Genomic DNA, 9,393 nt, shown 5'->3' on the forward strand with positions numbered 1-9,393 from the left:
AGACCATATCACACCTCTGCTCAAAGTCCTCTAATATTTCCCATTTCATTCAGGGTGAATGCCAAAGTTATCACAGTGACCTATGAGATCCTTTCCACTATTCCTTCTCTCCCCCATTTATATCTCTAGTCTCATCCTCTATTTCTCTCTAACACAATGCCAACCATATTCAAAATTCAAGATATTTGCATTTTTTTTACCCCCAGCCAGGAACATGTGTTTCATAGACCTTTACGACTTGCTCCTATACCTTCTTCAGCTTTCTGCTTGAATGTCATGCTATCAGAAAACGTTCTCTGGCCACTCTACAAAATTGTGACCCTCTGGCCCTCGGACTCCCTTATTTTAAAAATTTTTTCCATTGCACAGCAATCACCATCTGACATTTTGTATATTTAATTGTTAAATTGTTTCTTTCTCCCTTTATAGAATATGAGCACCAAGAAGATAGAGACCGATTTGCATCCTCACCATCTAGTTGGCATACAATAAATATTTGATGAATAAATGAATAATAATAGATTTTTAATAATTGTCACTTTATTTATCATCTAATAAGGTATAATCTGTACATAATGGTGTCTGCACAAAATGTGTCCTTTTTAAACACTGTTTCCACAGTAATATTTTTAGGACACATTAATTATGCCATTTACACATATAAAATTTTTCTGTTGCTTCTGACTGCTAATAGCCATGCTTCTCAATTCGGCTAAGAGGGGATAGAGAAATCACAAGATAAAGTAGCACATACTTCTAGTTCAGAGGGGGAAGTTTCCAATTTTATTCCTCTTAAAAAGTTTTGCCATATGCATGAATGTGTGTGTAAATGTGTGTATGCAAAATCAGCAGAATCATGTTTTCAATTTAGTTCAGGGTGAAAATCATGAAAACTTAGGAAGGAGAAATTTTTTTGTTTTTTTTTCTCTAAAAATTTTTTATTTAAGATAGTAAACTTTAAAATTCATGTAACTTTCACAAAGTTTGAAATATACTCTTTTTAAAATTTTTCCTCTAAAAATTTAAAAATGAGATTTAAAATTTTTATTTTATTATTTATTTATTTATTTATGGCGAGGCAACCCTTGGTCGACCTCACAGATTGCAAGAACCTTGTCTGTTTACAATGCCTTTTTTTTTTTTCCTTTACCCCTACAGCCCCTGGTCTTCCTAGGTGGTCTCCCATCCAAACACTAACCAGGTCCAACCCTGCTTAGCTTCCGAGATCAGATGGGATCAGGCTTGTTCATGTCACCACGTATTTAACCCCTTTTACCCCATCTACTTCTCCCCTCCCCCCTCTTCCCTACCCTCTGGTAACCACTAGTCTAAGTAAATCTGTTAGGAGTTGAGCTAGTTTGGAGTGGGTTGCCCTTATGTTTACACATAATCCATCACCAAGTTCAAATTTCTCTTTTAATAATTTGTGTTTGATGGGTGCGGGGAGGTGCTGGTTTGTTAAATGTCAGCTCCAGTCTCATCTTTAGGTGTTTTCTTGTGGTATTCCTCAAAGAGCATCTCTTTCCAAGCTCCTTTTTTTTTTTTTCTTTAATTTATTATTATTATTATTATTATTATTTTCATGGTGACATTGCTTAACGAATTCCAGTAAGTTTCAGGTGTACAATTCAACAGTAAGGCATATATATATTGCATTGCGTGTTCACCTCCCATAGTTAGATTTCTTTCCGTCACCACATATTTGACCCCTTTTACCCCATTTATCTCTTTCTTCCCCTACTCCTCTCCCCTCTGGTAACCACTAGTCTATTGTCCACATCCATGAGTCTCTGTTTGTCCTATTTATTTGTTGCTTTTATGTTTATATCACACATATAAGTGATTTTCATGTGGTTTTCAACTTTTTCTCTCTGGCTTATTTCACTTAACATGATTATTTCAAGGTGCATCCATGTTGTTGCAAATGGCAATATTTCATCTCTTCTTTTGGCTGAGTAATATTCCATTGCATATATGTACAACATCTTCTTTATCCAGTCATCTGTCGTGGGACACTTAGGTTGCTTCCATGTCCTGGCCACTGTGAATAATGCTGCTATGCACATCGGTGTGCAAATATCTTTTCTGATATGAGTTTTCAAGTCTTTGGGGTAAATACCCAGTAGAGGTATTGCTGGATCATATGGTAGATCAATTCTTAGTTTGTTAAGGACCCTTCCATACTGTTTTCCATAGTGGCTGTACCCATTTGGAGTCCCACTAGCAGTGTATGAGGGTTCCTTTTTCTCTGCATCCTCTCCAACATTTGTTATTTCTTGTCCTATTGATAATAGGCATTCTAACAAGCGTGAGATGGTATCTCATTGTAGTTTTGATTTGCATTTTCATATGTTCGTTGGCCATTTGTATGTCTTCTTGGCAGAAGTGTTTGTTCAGGTCCTCTGCCAATATTTTAATTGGATTATTATTTTGTTGTTGTTATCAAGCTGTATGAGTTCTTTGTATATTTTGGATATTGGGCCTTTATCAAAGCATTGCTTGCAAATATATTTTCCCATTCGATGCTTGTCTCATTACCTTATTGATGGTTTCTTTTGCTGAGCAGAAGCTTTTTAGTTTGATGTAGTCCCATTCATTTACTTTTGCTTTTACTTCCCTTGCCTTTGAGGTCAAATTCATAAAATCCTCTTTAAGTTCAAGGTCCTTGAGTTTAGTTCCTATGTTTTCTTCTATGCATTTTATTGATTCAGGTCTTCTATTCAGGTCCTTAATTCATAACAGTCTAGTTTCATTCCTTTGCAGGTGGCTTTCCAGTTTTTGCAGCACCATTTACTGAAGAGGCTTTCCTTTCTCCACTGTATGTTTTTGGCTTTTTTGTCAAAAATTATTTGTCCATGTAAACATGGGTTTATTTCTGGACTCTCAATTCTGTTCCACTCATCTGTGTGTCTGTTTTTCTGCCAAAACCATGCTGTTTTGATGATTGTCACTTTGTAGTATAATTTGAAGTCAGGCAGAGCGATGCCTCCAGCTTTGTTCTTTTGTCTCAGGATGTCTTTGGCAATTTAGGGCCTTTTGTGCTTCCATACAAATCTGATGATTTTTTGTTCTATTTCTTTTAAAAAATGCAGATGAGATTTTGAATGGAATTGCATTAAATCTGTATGGGAAGGAGAAATTTTTTTGAACAAGCAGCAAGTGATTAGAAAATTTGGTCCTTAAATGCTATTGGGGAACCTAATTTATTAGTGCTATAATTGAGCTGGAATGCACAGGGTAAGTTTGGGCAATATGGAAAAGGGTTTGTGGGATTTCATAATGAGCTTGATGTGGAGGCAATAGCAGTTTTTCAAGCACAATACTAATCAATACAACTCAGTTTAAAAAGCTTGTAATATACTAAGTTGCCAATTAAACTATGAGTTTTGCTATCATGGAAATGCAGTTAACCACAATCTCAAGTGTCTCTTAAGTGAGAAAACACTGAGCAAAAAGAGGAGGAAGTCATCATTCTTGCAGCGACACTTAAAAACCACTACATGACACTCCTGAAGATCATGTTGAGATGGTTTGCTCTATAGGTTAACAAAACATAATAAAGTTAGACAATTAAGGCAGTGCAATATTAGCAGAGAGGAGGAAAAATTAACCAGAGGAACAGACTAGAAAACCCAAGAACAGAAGCATGCATTTATGGAAATTTGGTATGTGAAAAAAAGTTACACAGGACATAGCAGGGAAAAAATAGACTGATTATTCAATAAATAATGCTCAGACAATTAATTCTTCATTTAAAAAAATGAAATTGGATTCCTTTTCAGTATCATACATAAAAATCAACACGATACAAATTAAAGACTTAAACTTAAAAAATTGAAAAAAATAAACTTTAAAAATAAAATTTGTCTGCAACCTCCAGTCCTGGGCTTCCTTCTCTTTGTCCTGTGCCTTTAAGGGCAGAGGATAGTTTGTTGGAAGTCCTGTTTTTACAACTAGGACCCAGGGAGCCTCCAGAGTGAACATCAACCTGGCAGAGGGCCTGGGATGAGTGGGGGCCAGGGAAGCCAGTGAGGAGGCGAGTGCAACAGTTTAGCCAAGAAGTAATGCCAACTAAAAAGGAAAATCACCTTCCCAACACACAGGTCATAAAGGCTAGTGGCCAACTATGCCTTTGTCTCAGTGAATGCAGACACAAAACTGACAGCACAATGCTAATATGAAGGAGAGGCAAGATTTACAACAAAAAGTATCCTTAAGAAGGCTGGAGAGGTGGGAAAGTGGAGAAGGCAAAACAAGAAGAATGAAAGAACAAACCATGCCCCTGTCCCCACCGTCTCAACCCCCACGTCGGACTTGAGCTGGATAGGAGGAAGAAATTTTAAAGTGGCTGTGAGATTCAAGCCTGGGTTTAGATTTGAACTTTTATTATGACCAAATGGTACTGTTCTGGTACCTAGAAATGATTAAGGTCTTGAGATCTGTCTGAAGAAATCACCAAAGAGCAAGAAAGGAGTCAGGCAGAACTCCTTTGAAGACTGTGGTAGAAGAAAAAAACTAAATTGAATCCTATCAGGTTAAGCTTGTTCAATAAACTGGTGGCATGTGTTTGAGGAAATAAATAATAAAAATGAAAATAAAATTTGAGAAAACCTTGGTAGTAGAGGAATTTTACAAAAGAGAGAAATCATAATGGAAATAATTGGTAAATTCGATCATATCAAGATCAAGTACTACTGTTTATTTAAAAATCTCAGAAAGAAAGGAAAAATGCAAGCCACAAACTGGAGGAAAATGCTAAAATATATAATCAACCAACATTTAGTATATATAGAGAACTCCTTTGAATCAATAGAAAAAGCCAATAAACTCATTGAAAAGTGAGCACAGAGCATAAACAGGAATTTCACATAAGAGGAAACACAACTAGGAAATAAACATATGGGAAAATGCTCAATCACATTTATAAGAAGGGAAATGCAAATTACAACTACAATAAGCTACTATTTCACATTCGCCAGATGGACCAAAAAAAAAAAATTTAAAGGAAAATACTCTTAAGTGTTGACAAGGAAATGAAGCAACAGTAACTCTTCATTATACTGCTGGACAATAATTTAGCATTATCTGTTAAACTTGGAAATATATACTATACAATATAGTATATTGTATAGTATATATGTCTATTTCTGGGCAATAATTTAGAATTATCTGGTAAACTTGGAAATACACATATATACAATATAGCCATTGAGTATATTGTATACTGCTGGGCAATAATTAAGCATTATCTAGTAAACTTGGAAATACATATATATACTATACAATATAGCCATCACATAAGAATATCAGGATACAACACAAATATTCAGGGAAGACTGATTTTAAAAAAGCAAAAACAAACAAACAAGAAACCCAAATCCTGGAAATAATTAAAATGTTCCTTAATAGGAGAATGGAAATATTGTGGGGTATTCAAATCAAGAAACACTACATAGCAATAAAGAATGAAATAGTTACATGCATCAACGTAATTGAATCTCACAAATATGCTGAGCAAAAAAATAGTTGTAGATGTACAAATGTACATGTGATATTGTGATTTACAACATAAAATATATATTTGGTCTTCGTTCCCACTTCCTGTCTCATAGTCCCCAAACCCTTGGAATTTCTTAAATGATAACAAGCCCCTTTCAACCACATCTGAGTTTATGTCAATGAGGGGATTTTTGGAAAGACCCTAAGGCTGGAGGCTAGTCGTCAGGAGAACCAACTAGGATTAGAGGGTTGGAACTTTTCATTTCCCCACACCCCCACATCCTTGAAAGGGAGAAGAACTGGAGGTTGAATCAGTTCCCAATGGCCAATGCTTACATAATGAAGCTTCCATGAACACCTGAAAGGACAGGGCTGAAAGAACTTCTGCATTGGTCAACACATGGAGGTTCTGCAAAAAGGAAGAGGCCAGAGGGAGCATGGAAGCTCCATGCCCCTTCCCCTATACCTTGTCCTACTCATCTGTTCTATCTAACTGTTCCTGAGTTATATCCTTTTGTTAAAGAGAAACCCACGGACTCCAAATGGCATTGCTCATGCTAAAAGCCCATGTTACCAAACCTAATACCTGATCTAACTGCAGTTTCAACCTCTCCCTGAAACATAATCTTAATCAACCAGTCTGGAATTTTCTGGTCAACACCAATGAGGTTATTTGTCATGTGGGCTCTTTCCATTCCCACTTCCCCAACACCCTGAAAGAAAGAAATCGGTTCTCCCCAAAATCCTTTCTTTCTTTCTTTCTTTCTTTCTTTCTTTCTTTCTTTCTTTCTTTCTTTCTTTCTTTCTTTCTTTCTTTCTCTTTCTTTCTCTTTCTTTCTTTCTCTTTCTTTCTTTCTTTCTTTCTTTCTTTCTTTCTTTCTTTCTTTCTTTCTTTCTTTCTTTCTTTTGTCTTTAATTCTATGCATAATAGATTTTGTATGTAGCAATTACTAACAGAAGGCTTGTAGGTACAGAGATGCTCATAGCTCCTTTACCTTGCCCTTCTTTCTATAAAAATCTTCCATTTTTTTCAACCCCTTGGAGCACACTTCTAGTTACTAGATAGGATGATGCCTGATTCATGAATCACTTAATAAATCCTATTAGATCTTCAAATTTACTTGGTTGAAATTTGTTATATTTTAACACTTTCGTAATAAACCTGTAATCCAGTAAGTAAACTGTTTTCCTGAGTTCTGTGAGCAATCTAACACATTAGTTGAACCTGTGGAATATGTTGTGCGACCTCCAATTTATAGTCATTAGGTCAGAAGCACAGGTAACAACCTGGATTTGCAATTGGGCAAAAGTGAAGAAAAGAGACATGACACTCTCTCTAAGTAGATACTGTCAGAATTGAATTAAGCTGTAGGATGCCTAGTTGATGTCACAGAATTGCTTGATATGTGAAAATCCATACACCTGCTGCCAGAAATGAAGTAGCGTTGCAGTAGAATATTGAGTAGATGAGACACAAAATAGGAGCGCATTGTTTTTCCTTTACAGTATATACATTCAAAAACTTTCAAAAACCAAATAATCTATTGTAAACAGAAGGCAAAAATACCTACACATTTCAGAATAGAGATTACCTCAGTAACAGAAAGATGGAATTTTGGGAGGGGCGTACTAGAGCCTCCAAAGTGTGAGGAAAGCTCTTTTTCTTAAGTTGGGTGGTGGCTACGCATGTGTTTGTCTTTTAACAGACATTTAGATAGCATATACTCTTTTAAATGTATTAAATATTTCATGATATAAATATAAGAATGTTAGATTGAACAAGAAAATGCAAAGACTTTGTAGAAGTAGTGGCAATTCAAGAACTCAAATGCTAAGTTTCATTTTTCATATATAAAGAAAACATTCAACTACATATATTGTTAAAGGGAAAACAAAATTAAACAGGTAATTAAAACATTTTAAGATGTTTTATTCAAAATTAGTTCCTCAAGTGACATAGAAATTAAAGCTAATGCATCAGAAGAAAGTTGGCAAAATCCTACATGGCTAGAGACATATTTTGTGATATTAACATATTTTACCATTTTTTCCCCCTTCTTTGGTTTTTTCTTAACTAACCCCACCAATTCCCTACCCAGTTCAAGAAAATTGTAAGGTGTGCTTTCTTGTCTCTTTGACACAGTCTATAACTTAGGTAGCCCCCAAAGAACCATGCTTCTCATATTCTTGCCTGTTCTGTAGTCCCTCTTTTTCAATCTAGGTTGGTCCTGTGACCACCTTTAATCAGTGGAGTGTGGCAGAAGCAGTGCTGTGTCAATGCAAGTCCTGAGCCTTAAGATAGTCTTCAAGCTTCCACTTTTGTGCTCTAGGGTAAGGAAGCCAGGTACCATATAAGAAGTCTGACTACCCTGACACCTCTCAGTGAGAAACCCAACCTAGCCACGAGGAGAAGTATGGGAAAGAGATCTGAAGGTCCCAGCAGAGCTCTCATGCAACAACCAGCACCGACTTGCCAGTCATGTGATACATAAGGCATCTTGGAAGTGACTCCTCTAAGAACTGCCCAAGCTGATATCAGGTAGAACAGAGAAGGTCCAGTTCCACCAAACACTGCCCAAACTGCAGAATCATGAGCAAATTAAGAAAATGATTGTTTCAAGCTACTAGGTTTTGAGGTAATTATACAGCAATTGATAACTAAAACTGGTTGCAAGGTAGAAAAGATACTTTCCTCCTGGGAAAGTCTTTTTTTTTTTTTTTTCCTAAAAACCTGTTTTTAGAAGAATGCAGAGAGTTTAGAGAGGGAATAAAAATGAGAAAGGGACTTTAGAGTGCCTTGAAGAAAGATGAAGAGAAAAGGATTTTGTCTAAATTTTAAAAAATTCCCCTACAGCTGGTAAGTACTATCTCTATGGAATTCCCTACTCCCCTAAATAGCTGTATAGTAGCATCCAGTCAGAAGGGTTCAAGAGAAGCTTTGCAAGTGATTCCTATGTCCCAAGTGGCACCAAGGCAAAAAGAAGTCATCAGATCCAAGGGGTCTGTGTAGACATAAATGAACCTCTCCCCTCACCACCCAAAGCTTGGAACTTGTTAAAATTGGAAACAGAAGATGTTCTCTACCAGTCTGGTGGACTGGGGTTCAGAATCATAAACCGTATTACAGAAAGTAAGTATTTTAGCTGTCCTTACATTTTCTGGGGGGAAAAAAGTGTATACTTAAAAAATAACAAATTTGAGAAGACAAGAGTATTTAAAAACTGACTTTGCTTGCCTTTTATTTTCTAGGTATTTTTTGGGGAAATCTTATCAGCAGATCTTAAGAAGACTGTATTTCTCCCCCTTCTTTCTGCCAACTATCCTGTATTTGTAATGCTTTTTCAAGCTGGTGTCACCACAGTACACAGATATCAACACTCTCCAAATCAGCAGCGTTTTCTGTAAGTTTCTATCTGTTGTTGGGAGGGAACCACTCAAGGAGTTGGCCATGTAACTAGCTTTGGCCAGTGATATCAATAAAAGTGTAGCAAGCAGAGCTTTGATAGGCACTTGCGCATTGGAGCTTTTTCTTTTGAAATTCTGTGACAGCCAAATAAAAAACCACGCTATTAGAGATGACTAATAGAAGAGAACTGAGCTTCAGTTCTCAACAGCCTCAGCTAATTGCCAGCCATGTGAGACCATCAAGGATCAACCATGGTCAAGCTGCCAAGTGACTGCTGCTATTTATGTGATCTCAGGTGAGACTGGCAAAACTGCCTAGTTAAGTTCAGCCCAATTTATGGAATCATGAGCAAATAAATGGTTCCTGTTTGAAGATACAAAGCTTTTTTTTTTTTTCATGTAAAACTATTTACTGAACACTGTTAAATTTACAATAAAGTAAGTAATATACAGTCCTATCACATTCTGATCACTACAAAGTTAGTTTTT

Source organism: Pteropus alecto, unplaced genomic scaffold (genome assembly GCF_000325575.1).
Source record: "Pteropus alecto unplaced genomic scaffold, ASM32557v1 scaffold146, whole genome shotgun sequence".
In the NCBI taxonomy this organism is placed as follows: domain Eukaryota; kingdom Metazoa; phylum Chordata; class Mammalia; order Chiroptera; family Pteropodidae; genus Pteropus; species Pteropus alecto.